The following is a 22,274-nucleotide window of genomic DNA, read 5'->3' as shown; positions in this document are numbered from 1 at the left end:
ATAATCAAAAGTGCTAATTTTAAAGGCTTATATGCAAGTTATTGTCATAAAAAGTGTTTGGGGACCTGGGTCCTGCCCCAAATGGCGTGGTGTCCCCCCCAAAAATCCATACCAGACCCTTATCCGAGCACGCAACCTGGCAGGCCGTAGGAAAAGAGGGGGGCGAGAGATCGCCCCCCCCTCCTGAACCGTACCAGGCAACATGCCCTCAACATTGGGAGGGTGCTTTGGGGTAGCCCCCCAAAACACCTTGTCCCCATGTTGATGGGGACAAGGGCCTCATCCCCACAACCCTTGCCCGGTGGTTGTGGGGGTCTGCAGGCAGGGGGCTTATTGGAATCTGGAAGCCCCCTTTAACAAGGGGACCCCCAGATCCCGGCCCTCCCCCCTGTGTGAAATGCTAAGGGGGTACAAAAGTACCCCTTCCCCGCCCCCTTCTGACGTCACGGGAAATGCCACAGGGAAGTCCGCGTCAAGTCCCCGTGCGTCAGAGGGGGGCGGGGTCACCGGGTGGCTCTACTATCTTCCTTCGGTTTCTGTCTCCATGTTCTTCTTCTTGTTCTTCCTCCGGTGTTCTCATCCGGGATCTTCCTCCGCGGCGTCTTCTTCCCTTCTTCTCCTCAGGCCGCTCCGCATCCATGATGGCATGGAGGGAGGCTCCCGCGGTGTGACGCTTCTCCTCTTCTGACGGTTCTTAAATAAAGGGGGGCAGAGCCACCCGGTGACCGCGCCTCCCTCTGACGCATGGGAACTTGACGGTGACTTCCCTGTAGCATTCCCCGTGACGTCAGAAGGGGGCGTGGTTACGTAATGGGTGACCCCGCCCCCTCTGACGTTACGGGGAATGCCACAGGGAAGTCCCCGTCCAGTCCCCGTCCCCCGCCCCGCTACCGTTATTTAAGAACCGTCAGAAGAGGAGAAGCGTCACACAGCGGGAGCCTCCCTCCATGCCATCATGGATACGGAGCGGCCCGAGGAGAAGAAGGGAAGAAGACGCCGCGGAGGAAGATGCTGGACGAGAACACCGGAGGAAGAACCAGAAGAACCAGAAGAAGAAGATGGAGGAAGAAACCGAAGGAAGATAGAAGATAGAAGAAAGAAGATAGAAGATAGAAGAAAGAAGAAGCGTTTAAATAAAGGAATTGTCAAAAACTGTCTCTTGTCATTTCTAACATTTTTGACAGTTTTTTTGTGAAATGGTAGGGTACCATTTCACACAGGGGGGAGGGCCGGGATCTGGGGGTCCCCTTGTTAAAGGGGGCTTCCAGATTCCGATAAGCCCCCCACCCGCAGACCCCCACAACCACCGGGCAAGGGTTGTGGGGATGAGGCCCTTGTCCCCATCAACATAGGGACAAGGTGTTTTGGGGGGCTACCCCAAAGCACCCTCCCAATGTTGAGGGCATGTGGCCTGGTATGGTTCAAGAGGGGGGGCGCTCTCTCGTCCCCCCCTCTTTTCCTGCGGCCTGCCAGGTTGCGTACTCGGATAAGGGTCTAGTATGGATTTTTGGGGGGACCCCACACCATTTTTAAAAAAAATTTTGGCGCGGGGTTCCCCTTTAAAATCCATACCAGACCTGGAGGGTCTGGTATAGATTTTGAGGGGGACCCCACGCCATTTTTTTCATTTAATTTTGGCTGGGGTTCCCCTTAATATCCATACCAGACCTGAAGGGCCTGGTATGGAATTTAGGGGGACCCCCACGTCATTTTTTTTTTAAATTTTGGTTCGGGGTTCCCCTGTGGGGAATTCCCATGCCGTTTTTATCAATGAACTTCTATGTGTATTGTAGGACCGGCAATTCATTAATAGCTGCGAGTAGGTTTAAATGACTTTTTTTCCTTTGAAATGTCATTTTGCTGTCAGACTGTTCTAAACACGGAAAACATGTGCCCCTTTACAGGCATACTATAGACACCCCCCAGGTATGAAATTTAAAGGAATATTACACTTTTATTGTTTCACTTTAAGCATTATTAAAATCACTGCTTCTGAAAAAACGGCTGTTTTTAAAACTTTTTTTTTTCATTGATCCATGTCCCCTGGGGCGAACCCAGGTCACCAAACACTTTTTATGACAATAACATGCATATAAGCCTTTAAAATTAGCACTTTTGATTTCTCCCATAGACTTTTAAACTCGAACTTGAAGCTCATTCCTAGTGATCAGTGATAAAAATATGCACTGTTACTGTACTAATAACACTAGCAGGGAAGGGGTTAACACCAGGGTTGATCAAAGGGTTAAAGGGGTTGTAAAGGTAAAAGTTTTTTCACCTTAATGCATTCAATGCATTAAAGTGAAAAAACATCCGACAATACCGCCCCCCCCAGCCCCCCCGTTTTACTTAACTGACCCCTTGAAAGTCCTGCGCTCGCCCCCGACATCCTCTTCGCCGCTCAGCCTGGCTGTTGATTGGTTATAGTGGATGGATTGAAAGCAGCGCAGCCATTGACTCTCACTGCTGTCAATCAAATCCAATGACGCAACGTGCTGGGGGGCGGGGCCGAGTGATACAGTGAGCGGCTATGGCCGCCGGCTGTATCACGGGAGCGCGCCCACAAGCACTCAACACCATGCGAGGGAGCTCGCATGAAGGTGTTGAGTCCTTGTGGGGGGGAGCCGAGGCAGCCGCCGAGGGACCCCAGAAGACCAGGTTCGGGGCCAAAACGAGCTGCACAGTGGAGGTAAGTATAACATGTTTGTTATTTAAAAAAAATATATATATATCTTTAGTGATCCTTTAAGTGTGTCCCTAGGGGATGCTTTCTTAGACCCCATACACACTATTAGATTTTCTGCTGATTTTTGTCTTCAGATTTACCAAAAACAAATAATATGAGGTCAAACCTTAAGAGTTTCAATTTGTATGCAATCAGGCAGGCCCTTGCACTACATGGTTTTGGTAAATCTGAAGACAAAAATCTGCTGAAAATCTAATAGTGTGTATAGGGTCTTACTGTGTGGGGGATGGACTCACTGTATGAACAGAGAGATCTGTGTTCCTGCTAGCAGGAACACAGATCTCTCTGTTCATACCTGACAGGACAGCGATCTGCCTTGTTTATTTTGGCAGACCACCATCCTGTCTCTCTGGGGAGCGATCGTGGGTGGCTCTCCCTCTGGCCAATCAGCTCCCCCACTGGCTATATGTACTGCGGCCAGTCGGCAAGTGGTTAAATTAAAACTAAAGGCAACACTTTTTTTTTTCAAGTTTTGTATAGAGTAGAGAGGGATTAGAACATCTGTCAGTTTTTATTGCTGTCTGTGCCCCCATTAATGAGATTCATCCTCTCTATCTGTCCTGTTTACCACTATCATTGAAAGTGAAAGTAAAAGAAAATCACAAATTTTGAGTTGTCCCCAGAAAAGTAATATAGGGTGAATGCTTCCAACAGGGACACTAGTTCTAGTGAGTTGGGGGTCCCAAGGAATTCCCTTAATTTGCAGGGATTTCCTCTCACGTCCTGTTTGGCTATGGGACAGGAAGGGAAGGGAAATCTCCGCAATGGGACACAGATGGTGAAAATAAAATTCTGACAGGGGTTATAACCCTCCGTTACTTTATCCAAAATGAAAAAAAGACATTTTGCCTATAGTTCTACTTTAATTGAACAAGATGAAGTTAGAAGCTTGTTGGCTACCAAGTACATCTACACCAGATTTTGTACTTTCCAGTTTTAGTAAATCAACCCCTCAGTGATTGGGGGTTCTAAGTGAGCCTAGGTTCACACTGACGCAGTGATGGATTTGCAGCGATTCCTATGAATTTTTCCGGACCACATCACAATCGCACGCTGTTCATGCGAACTGCTTAGGGTTGCCGCCTCATCCCTTTAAACCTGAACACGTATGAATTACACAGGTTAATTTAATGCAGATAAGGCACCAAGTGAGTTTAACTGTCCCCGAGTCACCCCCATCAAATCATTCCCCGCATCTATTAGCTTTTGTACCACCACCCCCTCCCTTTAGAATGTTAGGTCTATGAGCAGGGCCCTCCTGTCCCTTCTGTATTGAACTGTACTGTAATTGTGCTGTCCCCCCTCTACATTGTAAAGCGCTAAACTATTGGTGCTATATAAATCGTGTATAATAATAATAATTACCACCTTAATCAGCCACAGATCCTGTGTAATTCATATCTGTTCGGTTTTAAGGAGATGAGGTGGCAACCCTAGAACTGCTGCGGGTGTCAATGTTAGTGACACCCCAGAAACTGTTGGCAAAATGCAGTACGATTGGCAGAATCAGATCACATGGGTGTGAACACCCAAATGATTTGTTTCCAGTGTAGAAAAAAAGTGCATGCACCTTTTTGGTGCGGATGCAATGGGATTTGAGCCATACAAAATGAATAGGCTCAAAACGCACTGCAAAAAAATCGTATGTGATCTGAACAGGAAAGTGGTGTAATTCCTGTCCGAATCACATGCGGTTCCCAGCACCACACAAGCATACTCCCCAACTATCCCTGATTTAGAGGGACTGTCCCTGATTTGGAGCAATGTCCCTCATTCCTCCTCATTTTGGTCTGATCTATATAGTTGTATGTAAAATGCACTTTTTATCTTTCAAAAAGTGTCTCCCAGTGCTAAACCTTTCATCCAATTTCTAAATTGCTGCATTTGTACATTTTAAAAGCCAATATAAAGGAATAGTAGTGGTAAAAAAAAGCACTTGTGGATTTAATTAACCTTTTATTGGGGGTTATTTCTCCTTTAAGGAGGTGTGGCAGGGGGCGTGTCCTATGCCTACATACATTTGCTAGGTGTCCCTCATTCCCATCTCACAATGTTGGGAGGTATGACACAAGTGTGAACCTAGTCTAATTTTCTAGCAAAAAAATGCAGATTTTAACGTGTGCTAAAAATGTAAATTTCCCCTGGTAGGTAATGGGTTAAAAAGAGGAAATGGAATAAAAAAAAAAAAAAAAAAGAGAAAACTTTCAAGAGTGAGTCTCAGTTAATAGAAGTCATGGGTGACCATTCGCTGTGCTGTTTTATTATGTATTGTAGAGTAGATGTTGACCTCTCTCTATGTGGTCACGTGAACCAGCACCCCATACTATGAGCACACCTATGAACGATTACACTGGGCGGCCACCAGACGACAGACGAAAGGCGCATGCGTAGAGTTGCACCAATCACAACGCTGGCCGGGCGGAAAAGGAAAGAGATGTGGGGACGCTAAGAAATATGGCGTTCTCCTCGGAATGTTTGACGGAACCGGAACACGGTGAGTAGTTCTCCTGCTGAGACCGTGCTGTAATGACATAGAGGCCTGTGTTATGTGTGTGGCGGAGTGTTATCTTCCACACACATAATGTTGGAGGGGGTTAGTCTTGTTTTCTAGCGACAGGTGTATGAGGTGAGCGCTGCACTCCCCTCACTTCTAATGCTTCCTGGGATGTCTGCCCTCAGTATGCAGAGGACAGAAAGTGCTGACTGTGGTGGACGGAGCTGGCCGCGGCTCCTGTGTGGGTTATTGTGGCCGCTACCACCTGCTGCACCACATATGTCCCCGCCCGGCTGCCATAACTTGGCACAATTCTCACCTCATTTACAGCCTCTTATTCTTTCACAAAAGATTCCTTTAGGCCCCATTCACACTATGTGTGCTTATCTGAGTTTTCCTCGTGCATAAATGCAGGTAACTGCAATGAAACACACACAATATGATCGTTTTCTGTGTCATGTTCACACTACAATGTGTTTGTATAATATTGCAGCTCATTGGATGATCCTGCATGTCACTGAGCAGCCGGTGTTGTGTAGTGAAGTGTCACCTTGTGTGCTTCACATAAAGTTCTAACAAGGAGAAAAAAAAAAAAGGAGCTGTGCGATGCGGTTAAACGTGACTCTTGTCCCCTCTGCTGCACAGGTTTGCAGTCGAAATTTGCTGCTGCCTTCACACTAAATAGCTGCAGTTTAGCAAATGGGCCCTTAGAGTGGAGTTCCACCCAAAAATGGAACTTCCACTTTTAGGATTCCTCCCCCTTCCGGTGTCACATTTGGCACCTTTCAGGGGGACGAGGGAGCAGATACCTGTCTAATACAGGTATTTGCTCCCACTTCCTGGCCTAGATCAACACAGCGTTCGCAGTGACCTACGCCACTTTCGGTGCCTACTCTGTCCTCCCCAGCTGTATTCTGGGAGACACACACAGGTCCCAGAATACAGCAGGGGCCAGTGAGGACACGCGACTCGCGCATGCGCAGTAGGGAACCAGGAAGTGAAGCCGCACAGCTTCACTTCCTTATTCCCTCACCAAGGATGGCGGCAGCAGCCGAGAGCCGACAAACAGATCGGCTTCGGCTGCCGACATCGCAGGCACCCTGGACAGGTAAGTGTCCAAATATTAAAAGCTGCTGGCTTTTAATATTGTTTTTTTTCGGCGGACCTCCGCTTTAAGTGCTGGTGTTCTATTGGAGAAATGCCCTCCGTCGAAAAATGCCTCCTATGGGTCTGCGCATGCGTGGTACCAAACACCCTCTAGCTGATAAGTTGATCAGCTGGTTTTAACGTCAACAGAGCGCATGCGCAGATCGTTGGAGGCATTATCCGATGCTATGCAAACAGCGGGGGAACATAGTTGTCAGATTGAGCCTCGCTGTTGCGAGTTATGGGTGTGTTTAAACGCTTGCCAACCAGCCATGTCATACTGCGGCAGGTTGGCTCCTTCCCGTAAATCGCTGTAGGTGTAGGTTGTAGAGCTGCACAATTAATCGTCAAGAATCGTTATCGTGATTGATCGTCAAGAATCGTTATCGCGATCTTGATTAAAGTGTTTCACAATTCTTCCTATACAAAGAATTCTCTCTGCTCTTCTGAAGCCACAGCCTTCAAAAGAAAGGAAGAGAAAAACGGGGCAGTCTGCCAAGAAACAAAACATTCTTTATCATTTGAACTTAAGTATAAACATTGTAACAGTTTGTCAATGGAATAGACTTCCTGTGCAAGTGAGGAACGTTTAACCACTTAAACAACTAAACCTTTTTCTGACATTTGTTGGTTTCAAGTTCAAATCATTTTTTTTGCTAGAAAATTACTTAGAACCCCCAAACACATTTTTTTTTTGTAGACACCCTAGAGAATAAAATGGTGGTTGTTGAAATATTTCTCAAGTCATCTTCCAGGACGGCACACCTGAGAGATGAGAGGCTCCTCCCGACAGGAAACACAATCAATCAACAGCTGTTTTAAGTCCACACCCTTCCCCTTGATCCTCAGTTTTTGATTGTGTTTCTCCCTACACAGCGAAACTGTTTGTTTTTTTCCAAATGACTGAAGCCTGGGGCTGGTGGTCTCCCCCTGGGAGCCGGACCAAATGCCTGGGAAGCCTCTGGGTCTGGCAGGATATATTTATCCTTCCCGGGGGGTTCCCCTATCCTTTCTTCAGGGGGGGCAGCAAAAACTGGGAAAGCCCCCCCTGATAGCTGAAGGCCCCTGGGTACAGTGGTGTACCCAGAACTTCAGGGGCCCTTATCCTGTCTCCCCCCTTACCTGTCCGGGCGTCCGTTCAGACGGGGGTGCTGGCCGTCGGTTCTTTCCAGGGGGATCGTATCCCCTGACTTCTGGGCCCCTGGTAGCTCGCGTGGGCTGCTGGGGAGGGCACCGCCTGAACGACCCGCGTTCTTACCCAGAAGGGAAGGCTGAGAGTCAGCAGGAGCAGGCGCCCACATCCTCCTTTCGAGGAGGCACCAATTCACTATGGTAATTGTCTGCCTAAACCACCTCAGATAGGAATGAGGAACGTATGGCATTGCCCCCCCCCCCCCCATGTGTATATACTGACTGGTACAGTGCAGCCTAACCTTGCAGCTCCCTAAAGGGACAGCAGTTGGAGGGGGGGGCACTTTGGCGGCTATCCTCCTTGCGTGTGGACCATAAGGATGGAAAAGCAAGCCCGGTGGCTGTGGCAAAAGGGGGAAGACGACAACGGTGAGTCAAAAATCCCCAATCCCAGCCAGATGGTTTCTGGGCATTTGAGATCATCTCCCCTGGGGTCTGGATTCAAATAGCCCAGAAGCTTTTGCTAAGAACACCAGCCACAGCTCCCTCTTACATCAATGATGCTGTATGGTGGACAAGTGGTGCAGAGGAGCGAATGTGCCTAAACCACCTCAGATGGGAAAGAGGTAGGTAAGGCATTTTTTTTCCTCTTCCAACTATATTTAGTGAGTGGTGCAGTGCAGGGCCTGGGGTCTGCATAACAAAACAGCCCAGAAGCTACTGCTAAAAACCACCAGCCACAGCTCCCTCTTATAGCAGAGACACTGTGGTTATCACAATAGTAGGTTGCCAGCCTCTCCCTACATACCCGGTTGTGGTACATTAGTAGGGGTGAATATAGCAAAGGGGGTGACCTGGTAGAACAAAGAGTTCCTTACTGGCCAGGTATACCACTGAACAAATTATTAATGGTGCAATGGTTGAAGGATTCAGGAGTCAGCTCCCTTGCTCAGCAGGTGCACTAGGTTATCTGGCCCTATTAGCCCAGCTGCTAGGAATCTGAAGTTGCTCCAAGATGCTTAAACGCTGACCTAACCTTCAACAATGTGGCAGGGACCAAGCTTCTGTGTGGCACAGTAGGGGTTCCCTTGTGACAGATCCTCCTTTTGGGGGTTGCTTGCTATGGGTAACTTTTCATAAGCTCCCACTCCACTCTTACATTGTGGTTATATTTTAATGCAGGGGGTAAGAAAAACCTTTTTGTTGGTTTGGGCTACAGTCCACTCAGTGACAGATCTAAAAGCGATTTACCATAAATCGTTTTCCTATATCCTTTGAATAAGGATTTTCTGTGCAAACATATGCAAGAGCTAGATGGCTATATGATTGCTTGTTTAAGGCCTGCAGGTGGCTATTTACCTCCAGGCTAAATTGGTAACCACCCTTTCTAGGGGTCTTAAATTGGTCTCTAGGGCTGGGCTGATTGAGACTTTAGTTACTAATCGGCCCCACCCGTGTATGAGCTGGCTAGCGTTTGCTCAATCTACGGAGGTAAGGTGTCCAACCATTTTAGGATTGGTTCCTTCACTGGTGGTGAAGGATTAGTATCTACAGCCCAGGCTAGGCCTATTAAATAAATTGCCCCTGTTTTGGTTATTTCATAAAGGGATACACCATGACTCCTTGGCTGCTCACCAGTAGACCTCAGTAGTGAAGGTTTGTCCTTGCTGGGGTGTTTGGTGGCACAGCAGAAATACACATTGAGATTTGTGACATTTATTTATTTATTTATTTCAGGTACTTATATAGCGCCGTCAATTTACGCAGCGCTTTACATATATATTATACATTCACATCAGTCCCTATACCCTCAAGGAGCTTACAATCTAAGGTCCCTAACTCACATTCATACCTATACTAGGGCCAATTTAGACAGGATCCAATTAACCTACCAGCATGTCTTTGGAGTGTGGGAGGAAACCGGAGTACCCGGAGGAAACCCACGCAGACACAGGGAGAACATGCAAACTCCAGGCAGGTAGTGTCGTGGTCGGGATTCGAACCAGCAACCCTTCTTACTGCTAGGCGAGAGTGCTACCCACTGCACCACTGTGCCGCCCACCATCTCTGCTCATAAGGGGTATATTGCTGTACATCAGAAATGCACTGCACTGAAGCTTGTTGGGTGTCCTTTATGTCCTAAAGGTACTGCTTTGTTTGGCTACAGATCAGAAAAATACAACAGGGAAGGTGGTCTGTACTTTCTGGTTTTGTGCCGCACGGCAGAAACGCACATCATTGAGTCTGGTAAAGACATCTCTGCTCATAAGTGTTATATTGCTGCACATCAGACCTACACAAGATTGAGGTCTGTCTGTGGGGGTTTTGTGTCCTGTATTACTGCCTTACTGGTTGCTTATCAGAAAGGCAGCAGGAAAGATTGATGGTCCTGATTTGTCGGGCTCCATAACAGAAGTACAAATTGAACCTGGGCCAGGGGTAGTACATATACTGCCTTTGGTAATCGGTACAGCACCACAAAGTGGCGTCGTGCTGATTCAGACAGTGCTATTAACGGCAATGGCTGCCGATTTTAGGCATGCGATTTGACATGTTGAGTCGCATGCCAAATCACTTGAATATGGATGTGCTATCTCTATTCAAAATTGTTGTTGCACATCAGACACATACAAGATTGAAGGTTGTCTGTCCTTTATGTCTTACATTTACTGCCTTATTGGCTGCATATCAGAAAGGACACAACAGGGAAGGTTGTTTTGTCTTTTTCTGATTTTGTTTTTGCTGCTCAGCAGGGAGACACATTGAGCGTGATGGCATCTCTGCTCAGTATTGGTATATGCTACACATCAGACATACACAAAGATTGAACATTGTTTGTGTCCTGTATGTCCTATATTTACTGCCTTATCGTCTGTATATCAGAAAGGCACAGCAGTAAGTGGTGTTTCTCATTGATCTTCCTTGCTGTTTCTTAGGTATACACAGTAGGGGGTTGTTGGCTGCACTCCTCCAGGGAGCCACAGCATGGGGACCCCTTGTTTGTTCAACCTGAAAACTGCTTTTCCTGCGACCTGTGTAATCTTGAGGTCTGTGGTTCCGTAAGCAGGGACTGCTGGAGACGCTGCGACCTGGAGTCGCACAGTCACGAATGGTACCCTTTGGAAGCCATAGTATATGACTTCTCAGGCGTCTTGCAGTCCCAAGTGGCAGGTTGGGTCGCACGGGTGTGGGAACCCTAAGCTTATCTGTCCCTCCTGTTGAGGTTTTGCTACGCAGCAGGGATACTCATTGTGGAGTTATTGCCTTATTTTGCAGTAGACCAGAAAGATCGCAGCTGTAAAGGCTGTCTGTTGTTTCTTTGTTTTTATGTTGCTGCACAGCAGAAATACTCAACATTGAAGCTTGTTGGTGCTTTCTGTTTTATATTCCCTTACCTTATGGCACTTCAGAAAAACCCAATGCTGTAGGTTGCTTGTGTTCTTTCTGTGTTGGTTCTATGTAACTGCACTACAGAACTGCATAACAGAAAGGATTGTCTTATAACTGTACTTGGTGGTTCGTCATAAATACGCAACATAGAAGTTTGGGTCTTTCTGTCTTCTCTTTAAGGCCTTGTTTTGCTGTACATCAGTAAAACACCATTGTAAAAGGGGGTTCCCGTCCTTTTTGTATTTACCAGTTATGACCTAGCTAGCTGCACTTCAGAAATGCGCAGCATTTAAGGTGTGTTTGTGTCTTAATGTTTACATATTGGCCGCACATCAGAAAACCAGACTGTGAGGTTCAGATTTGGGTCTCTTCCCATGTTTGATATGTTGGTTTAGCTAGTCACACTCAGATACACAACATTTTTGTCTGTTTGTGTCCTTTCTGTTTAAATCTATTGTGCTATGTCCACAATCTATGATTTTTTTTTTTCTTTTTATTTGTGATATTAATAATACATGTATCAACTTTTGTATTTCAGCCTTCTCTTCCGTGGAAGGGCCAGGAGTTCTGGCTGCAAATGTCACATGTCAGAAAGCCTCGACCCCTTACTTTCAGGGATGCCAGAGCCATTTCCTAGGGTTGAAGCCCGGTAGAGTTATGGGTCACTGGAGGAAGGCGATGAGTCGCCCTGTAATAAGAACTTAGGAAGTTCGGTTCAGAGGAGTTTTATGGCCTGAAGATGAAGTATAAAGATATATACCCGACCAAATAGGTTACAGCTCGGTGCATGGCCTTCATTTTGCCCTTCTAGCAAAACTAGATGTAGCAGTATGAGTGTTCTCCTCCTGCTACGGATGTTAATCTCCTGAGTAGGCTCTCAGGCATAAGTAAAACTATAGATTGGGCATGCCTTAAACCCAGGGGTTAAGTTTTTGTTAATCTATTTCCCTTAAGTAGGTTTCCCTTCAGTCTTTGCTGACGTAAAGATAAAAATGAACAGAAAAGGTTGTCTGTCAGGGGCCCCCCTTTTGGCAGTTTTATTTCCCTGGACAGGGTTGTGTTAAGACAGGCTCCCTTATTGATCAATGTAGTGTCCTTGTCTTACAACACAGCTCTCCGATTAATCTTTTTAGTGGTTCTAAGCAGCACCTATAGGCAGAATAGGCCTTTGTTGTTAGATGTGTGACAGGCAACATTGATAACCTACAAGTTTAACATGTTTTCTGATTCCATCTTTAAGAGCCCACTCCACCTAGATCCTGAATCCGAAGCAGAGAAGGCAGGGACACCGGTGGAGTAGACCGGCAGATCAGCCGCATGATCCAGCTAAGATACCTTCATCAAGCATATGGAGTGAAGGTAAAGCTCACTGCAGAACCGAGGTTCGCCAAGAGGGTCTTGCAGTGGTCCCACCCTAAAGGTAGGCCTGAGCTACTTGATTATCCTCTCAGGTGTGCCGTCCTGGAAGATGACTTGAGAAAAGTACTAGTTACTTACCGGTAACTGTCTTTCTAGGAAATCTTCCAGGACGGCAGGCCTACTTCCCACCCGTTGGAGGAGGGAAAATTTTAGAACACTAGAAGGTGAGTACCTATGAGGAATGATTTCCCTTGTGAAACAGGTTCAGGAGTTACTTCTCTACAAACTGAGGATCAAGGGGAAGGGTGTGGACTTAAAACAGCTGTTGATTGATTGTGTTTCCTGTCGGGAGGAGCCTCTCATCTCTCAGGTGTGCCGTCCTGGAAGATTTCCTAGAAAGACAGTTACCGGTAAGTAACTAGTACTTTTTATGTCACACTGTATTTGCGCAGCGGTCTTTCAGATGCAATTTTTTTGGAAAAAAGTACCTTAATGAATTAAAAAAAAAAAAAAATCTAACCAGTAAAGTTAGCCTTTTTTTTTTTTTTTTTTGTATAATGTGAAAGATTTTGCATCGCGAGAATCGTGATCTTTTTATTGTAAGCAAAAAAAATTGTGCTTCTCATTTTGGCCAGAATCGTGCAGCTCTAGTAGGTTGGCTCACAAACTCAATTTTATGGGTGCGCGTGCGCTACCATTGGCCAGTGGGGGAGACTCGTTGCCCGGCCACCCCTGATCGTTTCCCGCAGTGACAGAACAGGGATCTGCCTGTGTAAATAAGGCACATCTGTGTTCTGACAGAGGAGATCACACAGATCCTGTCTTTTTGTTTTGCAGGAAGACGGACCTGTGTTTTCCCAGTCACACAGTCCCCCCATACAGTTAGAAAATGCAAACGGGGAACATGTTTAACCCAATCACTGTTCGCCCCTGATGTTAACCCCTTCCCTGCCAGTGTCATTAGTACAATAAAAGTGCAAATTTTTTAGCACTGATCACTGTAATAATGTCACTGATTATCAAAAAGTGTCAAAAATGTCAGGTGTCCGATCTGTCTGCCGCAATGTCGCAGTCCCGCTAAAAATCACTAATCGCCGCCATTACTAGTAAAAATAAATAAATAAAAATGGCATAAATCTATCCCCTATTTGAAGACGTGATAACTTCTGCGTAAACCAATCAATATATGCTTATTGCAATATTTTTTGAAAAAAATGTAGCAGAATACATATCGGTCTAATCTGATAAATACATTTTTAAATTTTTTTTTTTTTTTTTTTTTTTGTTATAGCGGAAAAAATAAAAACTGCAGAGGTGATCAAATACCACCAAAAGGATAACAATTTTGTTTGGTTACAGCGTTGGATGACTGCGCAAATTGCCAGTTAAAGCAACGTAGTGCCCTATCGCAAAAAATAGTTTGGTCAGGAAGTGGGTAAATCCTTCCGGGGCTGAATTGGTTAAGGGTGGGTGTTTGTGTGTGTGTTGCAACACGCCCTTGGACACAGGCAAAACACGCCGTTCAACACACCCAACCCGCCCTTCAGCACACGGAAAACCCGCCCCACAACGAGGCAGCATCTGATAAGTACATTCTCCCTCCACTGTTTGCATAGCTTTGAATACTGGCCATCAAATACTGTCTCCCGTTGAAAAATTCCTCCGACAATCTGCGCATGCGTCGTGTTGACGTCATATCAGCTGGAGTGACATTGCATACTGCACATGTGCAGACCCATCGGAGGCATTTTTCAACAGAGGGCATTTCTCGATGGAACACCGGTTCACACCAGTGCGGCTTGTATACAACTTCTTTAACAGAATTCAATGCAAGTCATCTTGAAGTCGCCCCAGAATGATGCAGAAACCGTTTTCTAAGTCGGAGCGCCTTGAAGCGCACCAATTAGAATGGTTCCATTGCCCTTAATAGTGTGCGACTTGTCATGTGACTTTGATGCATTAAAAGTCACGGCAGTATGAACTGGGGCTAAAGCAGAAGTAAACCCATCGATTTTAACAGTTTGAAAAAAACAGTTACATTCTGGCTAATGCCAGGAATGTAACTGTCACATTGGATGTGCTCTCAAACTGTCAAACCATCCAATGGCTGGTATCTTAACCACTTAAAGACTGGTTCACGCCGATATACGTCGGAAGAATGGCACGGCTGGGCTAAGTAACGTACCTGTATGTCACTTTGAATTTCCTGGCGGTGCGCGCGCCTGCCGCGAAATCCGTACCCGTGGACTCCAGGTGCCTGTGATTGTGTCACGGAGCTGAAGAACAGGGAGATGCCAGTGTAAACGCAGCATCTCCCCATTCTGCCTAGTGACAGGACACTGATTGTCTGCTCCCTCTCATAGGGAGCAGCGATCAGTGTCGTGTCACTGCTAGCCCGTCCCAGACAGTTAGAATCACTCCCTAGGACACACTTAACCCCTTCCCTGCCCCCTAGTGGTTAACCCCTTCACTGACATTTTTACAGTAATCAATGCAATTTTATAGAATTGATTTGCTGTATTAATGCCAATGGTCCCAAAAATGTGTCAAAATTGTCCGATGTGGCCGTCATAATGTTGCGGTCACGATAAAAATCACTGATCGCCGCCATTACTAGTAAAAAAAAAAAAAAAAAGCCATAAAACTATCCCCTATTTTGTAGACGCTATAACTTTTGCGCAAACCAATCAATAAACGCTTATTGCGATATTTTTGAAGAAAAAAAAAAAATGTAGAAGAATACATATCGGCCTAAACTGAGGAAAAAATTGTTTTTTTATATAATTTTTTTGTCACTCCATTTTTGTTTATAGCGCAAAAAATAAAAACTGCAGAGGTGATCAAATACCACCCAAAAGAAAGCTCTATTTGTGCGGGAAAAAAAAGGACGTCAATTTTGTTTGGGAGCCACGTCGCACGACCGTGCATTTGTCAGTTGAAACAACGCGGTGCCGAATCGCAAACAGTGGCCTGGTCATTTTGCAGCCAAATGGTCCGGGGCTGAAGTGGTTAACAGATCATGTGTGCAGTACTATGGCAGTTGAAGTTCAAACAGGCTAAGATGGCAGCTTCCTTGGCTGAAAATGATAGGAGGGGTTTACTTCCACTTTAAAGAACAGATTCTGTGTGTAGCCGCAATGTGCAAAACTGGCTCTTGTGCATTGCAGCGCTTATTGGCCTTCGTTCACATGTAAATGTGCATGTTAATGGGCTGCCCTACCCTTGATCAATGTGGGTTAAGAGGTTCCCTCCCCTTTCCTTTTTTTTTTTTTTTTTTCTTCAAACGTGTCGCACCGAACCGTATCGGTTAGACTGCTGATGTTCCCTTAGTTGGGCATCCTGAGTACCAGCTAGTATGTCCTTGACACCCACCTGCAATATACTGTGGACGAGTGGCAAATGTAGGCAAAGCGAAGTACCCGTACATTGCTGTCTACTCCCTGGTTTAGGGTGGGTGTCACCCGCCCAGCTCCTGCTGAGATGGTAAACAAAGGGAGCCTGCCAGCAAGTTCAAGCCAATGATTCAAGACCAGGACCTGCTGATTGGCTGGCTGTGTGTAATCGCAGCCCAGAGCTTTGTTGATAAACGACACAGAGCTCTGTACAGAGGGCACGATCTGTCAGTTTCTCAACCCTGCAAAGCGGGGATAAGAAACAGAGTTCTAGTAGTAAAAGTAGCACACTTTTTACACATTACACAGTTAGGCACTGATTTAACACCTTGATCACCCTAGATGGTAAGCCTTTCCCAGCCAGCGTCAGTTTGGTGACTGTGTGTAGTACAGTGCCTTGCAAAAGTATTCACCCCCCTTGGCTTTTTACCTATTTTGTTACATTACAGCCTTTAGTTGTTGTTGTTTTTTTTTTTTTTTTTTTTTTATCTGAATTATATGTGATGGATCAGAACACAATAGTCTAAGTTGGTGAAGTAAAATTAGAAAAATATATACATAAAACTATTTTTCAGAAATAAAAAACTGATAGTTGGCATGTGCGTATGTATTCACCCCCTTTGTTATGAAGCCCATAAAAAAGCTCTGGTGCAGCTAATTACCTTCAGAAGTCACATAATTAGTGAAATGATGTCCACCTGTGTGCAATCTAAGTCACATGATCTGTTATTACACATACACACCTTTTTGAAAGGCCCCAGAGGCTGCAAAACCTAAACAAGAGGCACCACTAACCAAACACTGCCATGAAGACTAAGGAACTCTCCAAACAAGTAAGGAACAATGTTGTTGAGAAGTACAATTCAGGGTTAGGTTATAAAAAAAAAAAAAAAAAAAAAATCCAAATATTTGATCCCTAGGAGCACTATCAAATCTATCATAACCAAATGGAAAGAACATGGCACAACAGCAAACCTGCCAAGAGATGTTCGCGCACCAAAACTCACGGACCGGGAAAGGAGGGCATTAATCAGAGATGCAGCATAGAGACCTAAGGTAACCCTGGAGGAGCTGCAGAGTTCCACAGCAGAGACTGGATTATCTGTAAATAGGACGACAATAAGCCGTACACTCCATAGAGTTGGGCTTTATGGCAGAGTGGCCAGAAGAAAGCCATTACTTTCAGCAAAATTACACGTTTTGAGTCTGCGAAAAGGCATGTGGGAGACTCCGAAAATGTATGGAGGAAGGTGCTCTGGTCTGATGAGACTAAAATTGAACTTTCTGGCCATCAAAGAAAACGCTGTCTGGTGCAAACCCAAAACATCTCATCACCCAAAGATCACCATCCCCACAGTGAAATGTGGTGGCAGCATGATGCTGCGGGGATGTTTTTCAGCAGTTGGGACCTGGGAAACTGGTCAGAGTTGAGGGAAAGATGGATGGTGCTAAACAGGGATATTCTTGAGCAAAACCTGTACCACTCTGTGTGTGATTTGAGGCTAGGATGGGGCTTCACCTTCCAGCAGGATAATGACCCCAAACACACTGCTAAAGCAATACTTGAGAGGTTTAAGGGGAAACATGTATTTGTGTTGGAATGGCCTAGCCCAGACCTCAATCCAATAGAAAATCTGTGGTCAGACTTAAAGATTGCTGTTCACAAGTGCAAACCATCCAACTTGAAGGAGCTGGAACAGTTTTGCAAGGAGGGATTGGCAAAAATCCCAGTGGTAAGATGTGGCAAGCTCGTAGAGACTTTTCCAAAGCGACTTGGAGCTGTGATAGCCGCAAAAGGTGGCTCTACAAAGTATTGACTTTAGGGGGATGAATAGTTATGCACATTGACTTTTTCTGTTATTTTGTCCTATTTGTTTGCTTCACAATAAAAAAAAAAAAAAAAAAAAATCTTCAAAGTTGTGGGTATGTTCTGTAAATTAACCACTTCAATACAGGGCACTTAAACACCTTCCCGCCCAGACCAATTTTCAGCGTTCAGTACTGACACTTTGACAATTACTGTCATGCTACACTGTATCCAAACCATTTTTATCATTTTTTTTTTTTTTTTTTTTTCACACAACTAGAGCTTTCTTTTGGTGGTATTTAATCACCGCTGTTTTTTTTTCTTTTTTTGCGATATAAGCAAAAAAGAGCGAAAATTTTGGGAAAAAAAAACCTTTTTTTTAGCTTCTATTGTAAAATTTTGCAAATAAGTCATGTCTTTATACATTTGGGCCAAAATTTATACTGCTACATATCTTCGGTAAAAATAACCCAAATTAGTGGATATTATTTAGTCTGTGTGAAAGTTAGTCTACAAGTTAGGGTGCAAATCACTGAAAATAGATCACATCTGATCACACATGATGTACTGAAGGCCTATCTCATTTCTTGAGACACTATCAAGGAAAGTACAATACCCCCCAAATGACCCCTTTTTTAGAAAGTAGACATTCCAAGGTATTTAGTAAGAGGCATGGTGAGTTTTTTGAAGTTGTAATTTTTTCCCACAATTCTTGGGGAAAATTAAGACTAAATTTTTTTTGTGTAAAAAAAAAAAAAAAAAAAAAAAAAAAAAAAAAATATTGTATTGACAGGTTATTTCTTGAACACAGCATGCATATACTTGCAACTACACCTAACAATACATTCTGCTACTCCTCCTGAGTATTGCGATACCACATGTGAGACTTTTACACAGCCTGGCTACATACAGAGGCCCAACATGCAGGGAGCACCTCCAGGAATTCTAGGAGCAAAATTACACATTTCATGACGACCTACCTGCCTTTTGATGGCCCTGGAGCACCAGGACAATGGAAATGCCCACAAAATGACCCCATTTTGGAAAGCTAACACCCCAATGTATAATCTATGAGGCATAATGAGTCTCTTGAACAGGTCATTTTTTTTTCCCGAAGTTTTTGGAAAACGTGGGGAAAAAAAACGCTTTTTTTTTTTTTTTTTTTTTTTTTTTTTTTTTTTTTATACACAAAGTTGTCCATTTATAAGATATTTCCAACACGTAGCATGTACATAGCAAAAATAACACCCCAAAATACATTCTGCTTCTCCTGAGTATGGCAATACCACATGTGTGATACTTTTACACAGCCTGGCCACATACAGAGGCCTAACAACCAAGTAGCACCTCCAGGCATTCTAGGAGCAAAATTACACACATAATTTCATGATGACCTATCTCCCTTTTGAAGGCCCTGAAGCACCAGGACAATGGAAACGCCCACAAAATGACCCAATTTTGGAAAGCAAACACCCCAGTGTATAATCTATGAGGCATAATGAGTCTTTTGAACGGTTCATAATTTTTTTTTTTTTTTTTTTTTTTTTCCAGAAGTTTTTGGAAAACGTGGAAAAAAAATAAATTTTTTTTTTTTTTAACACAAAGTTGTTGATTTTATAAGATATTTTTAACACATAGCATGTACATAGCAAAAATGACACCCCAAAATACATTCTGCTACTCCTCCTGAGTATGGCAATACCACATGTGTGACACTTTTACACAGCCTGGCCACATACAGAGGCCCAACATCCAAATAGCACCTCCAGTTGTTCAAGGAGCATAAATTACACATAATTTCATGACTACCGATCATATTTTTGAAGGCCCTTCATATTTCTAATACATAACATGTACATACCAAATAACAAAAGATTACCTGTGGTTTTAGTAGTGTAGTGGTCCACAGAGGAGAGCATCGGTCCAGGCAGCAGGCAGGGATGTGGTCAGCGACAGCAAAAGCAATTGTCCAGGTAGCAATACTGTCCATAGTTAGTTCAGGCAGAGATACTGTCGGCACAGCCAAAGCATTGGTCTAGGTAGCAGGCAGAGATGTCCAGGCAAAAATACTGTCTATAGTCAGTAGAGGCAGCAGGCCGAGATATAGTCAACACAGCCAAAGTATTGGTCCAGGCAGCAGGAAGGACCATTAGGCTTAGGGCCAGGCGGACAGGGGTAGAGGCTTCTCCCACCCAAATCTCTTTGAATTCTCCGGGCAACCAGACCCTGTTCTGGGAACACAGAAAACCAAAAACTGATTTTCTCTACTCAGGACGCTATTCTGAAGCCCCTCACATATGTGAGACCCCTGTGTACTGAAGTAGAAGGGCAAAAGATCAGTCCAAGTGGCAGGCAAAAACATGGTCAATTTTTAACAGGCCGAGGTCTGTGCACGTGGAAGTCAGAAACGTGGTTAAAACGGCAGGCAAAGACATTGTTGGTAAACAGGCCAGATTAACATGGAAGGTAGAAACATGGTGGCAGGCAAATTATGCATACAGGTAATTGAAATGGGGAAATGGGAGTCTGTTACTAATAAGGGGAACTAATATCTGATGGATGTGTGATAATTTTTGAAGCAATCACCGATACACAGGCCAGGTTGGGAGGGACATTGGGGACAATAATAACTTGTATCTCTTCTAACGCCTCCACTTGAGCATACACGACATCTCTTTTGGCGTCTTCTTCCGGATTCTGTGGGGGGAATGTTATAGGGAAAATGTTACTCATGAAGTCGACTTACACTATCGGAGCGAATGCTTCCTTCCTGGGGTGGGTCCTTGCTGATAAATAAGGGCAGTGACAATGTTTTCAATATATTTGAGGTAGGTGATGGGTTGGTTTTCGGGTGATTTTTTGATAGCAGACAAACCAATTTAACATGGCCATATGAAACAGATGAAATGCAAATATGGTTGCAGCATCTGGTCATTTAAATCCACCCCCCCATATACAGATTGTAGTCATGGACGCATTCAGGCTTTACTACGGGGCCGCGTCTTCTCTGAACCTCCACCAAGGTGTCATTGTGAATGGTAGTCATCATGTGAACATACTTCATGGCCAACACCTCCTCATTCCTCATGAATGCGGCTTCCCCCTTTTTGTAGCCGTTTTTGCTAGTAAATTCTGTGGGAAGCCCTTCCTATTTTTTCGGAAGGTACCGCAGGCCAGGGTTTTTTCACAATACAGGTGACGGAAAAGGGCCAAGCTGCTGTAGTAATTATCTACATATAAGTGGTAGCCTTTTTTTGAACAGGGGGTATGCAAGGTCCCACACAATTTTACCACTGGTTCTTATGTATGTGGGGCACTCACGGGGCTGGAGCTGGTAGTCTTTTCCCTCATAAATACGAAATGAGTACATGTAACCAGTGGCTGGGTCACATTTGTTCAATTTCACCCCGTACCTGGCTCTCTTGGGATATACTGCTTGATATTCAGCCGGCCAGTAAAGTGAACAAGGGATTAGTCTACACAAATATTTTGGTCAGGGATAAAGACTTCAGAAAATTGTTTGGTAAAAGAATTTATTAGGGGGCGAAGCTTATATAATTTGTCGTGGTTGGGATGATCTTGGGGAGGGCACTGCGAATTGTCATTGAAATGTAGGAAATGCATTATCATATCGTACCCTGTCCTGGACATAAAGGAATATAGGGGCATGTTGTGGATGGGGTGGGTGGACCAGTAGGCATGCAGTTCGTTTTTCTTTGTAAGCCCCATATTAAAAGTAAGGTCCAAGAACAATTTTGAATTCGTCTAGTGTGAGACGTCGCCAATGGAACATATGGGCGTAGGACGAACTGGGGTTGGCAGCAATAAATTGCTCTGCATAGAGATTTGTTTGGTCCACCATGTACTGCAACAAATCTTCCGGGAAAAACAAATGGAAATAGTCCAAATATGAAAAATTCGATGTGTTGGGCTGCACACCTGGCTGTGCAGTTAAAGGGGGGATTGTAGCGGATCCTGAGTTGGCAGGCAACCATAATGGGTTTGCCAGGGCATCGGGAAGGTAGGACTGGGCCCGGATTCTTTGGGCTGGATGTGCAATTCCAGTACTTGTACTGGGCTCCTCTTCCTGGGGTCTGGCACTGCTGGTGGTAGGCAGGTTTTCTGATCTAGGTCCTGATCTCCTTACTCTTTTAGGAGGGGCGGTTTCCTCCGCTGACTCGGACTCCGATCCGCTACCCTCCACTGGCTCGTATTCCGAACCAGAATCGGATAATGAGAGCTCCCCGCTGCTCTCATCATCCGACATGGTAAGGATGTTATATGCCTCCTCAGCTGTGTAAACTCTTTGGGACATGATGGTGGTACTTTTGGCGGGCCTGTGTGACAGAACTGGTGGTGCTACTGACAGCTCACGGATGGCGGGCCTGTGTGATGGTACTGACAGGTTACTGATTGCCTGTGTGACTGTACTTATGGCGGGACTGTGCGACGGTAGTGATGGCGGGCCTGTGTGACAGATGGGCTATGACAGATGGGCTGTCAGATCCAGATGGTGGTACTAATAGCGGCACAGTTAGTGGTACTGATGGCGGCCTGTGTGACAGATGGGCTGTCAGATCCAGATGGTACCGATGGCGGTACTGATGATGGGCTGTGACAGGTTCTTTTTATTGATTGGGGGGGGGGGTTCGTGTTGTGCAGACAGTAGATGTAAAAATAAAGATGTTTTACTCACTGATCAGATCTCTCCTTCTCTCTCCTCACACGATCGGTGTGTGAGGAGAGAGGAGAGATCCCTGGAAACCGCCACTGTTTATGCTTGTGACCGGCTGTGATTGGACACAGCCG

At 45.0% G+C, this 22,274-nt stretch overlaps 1 protein-coding gene across 1 annotated transcript in view; it reads left to right on the top strand.

Moving 5' to 3' along the window:
* The first annotated feature begins 4,786 nt into the window (after positions 1-4,786).
* The window catches only part of BFAR (bifunctional apoptosis regulator), a 95,925-nt gene continuing 78,437 nt past the window's right edge, over positions 4,787-22,274 (top strand). The window contains exon 1 of the mRNA XM_073591081.1: positions 4,787-5,240. The gene's annotated coding sequence lies outside the window, so the exon portion shown is untranslated. The remainder of the gene's footprint in view (positions 5,241-22,274) is intronic.

Source organism: Aquarana catesbeiana, linkage group LG06 (genome assembly GCF_042186555.1).
Source record: "Aquarana catesbeiana isolate 2022-GZ linkage group LG06, ASM4218655v1, whole genome shotgun sequence".
Classification (NCBI taxonomy): domain Eukaryota; kingdom Metazoa; phylum Chordata; class Amphibia; order Anura; family Ranidae; genus Aquarana; species Aquarana catesbeiana.
This window is presented reverse-complemented; position numbering and strand designations above follow the sequence as displayed.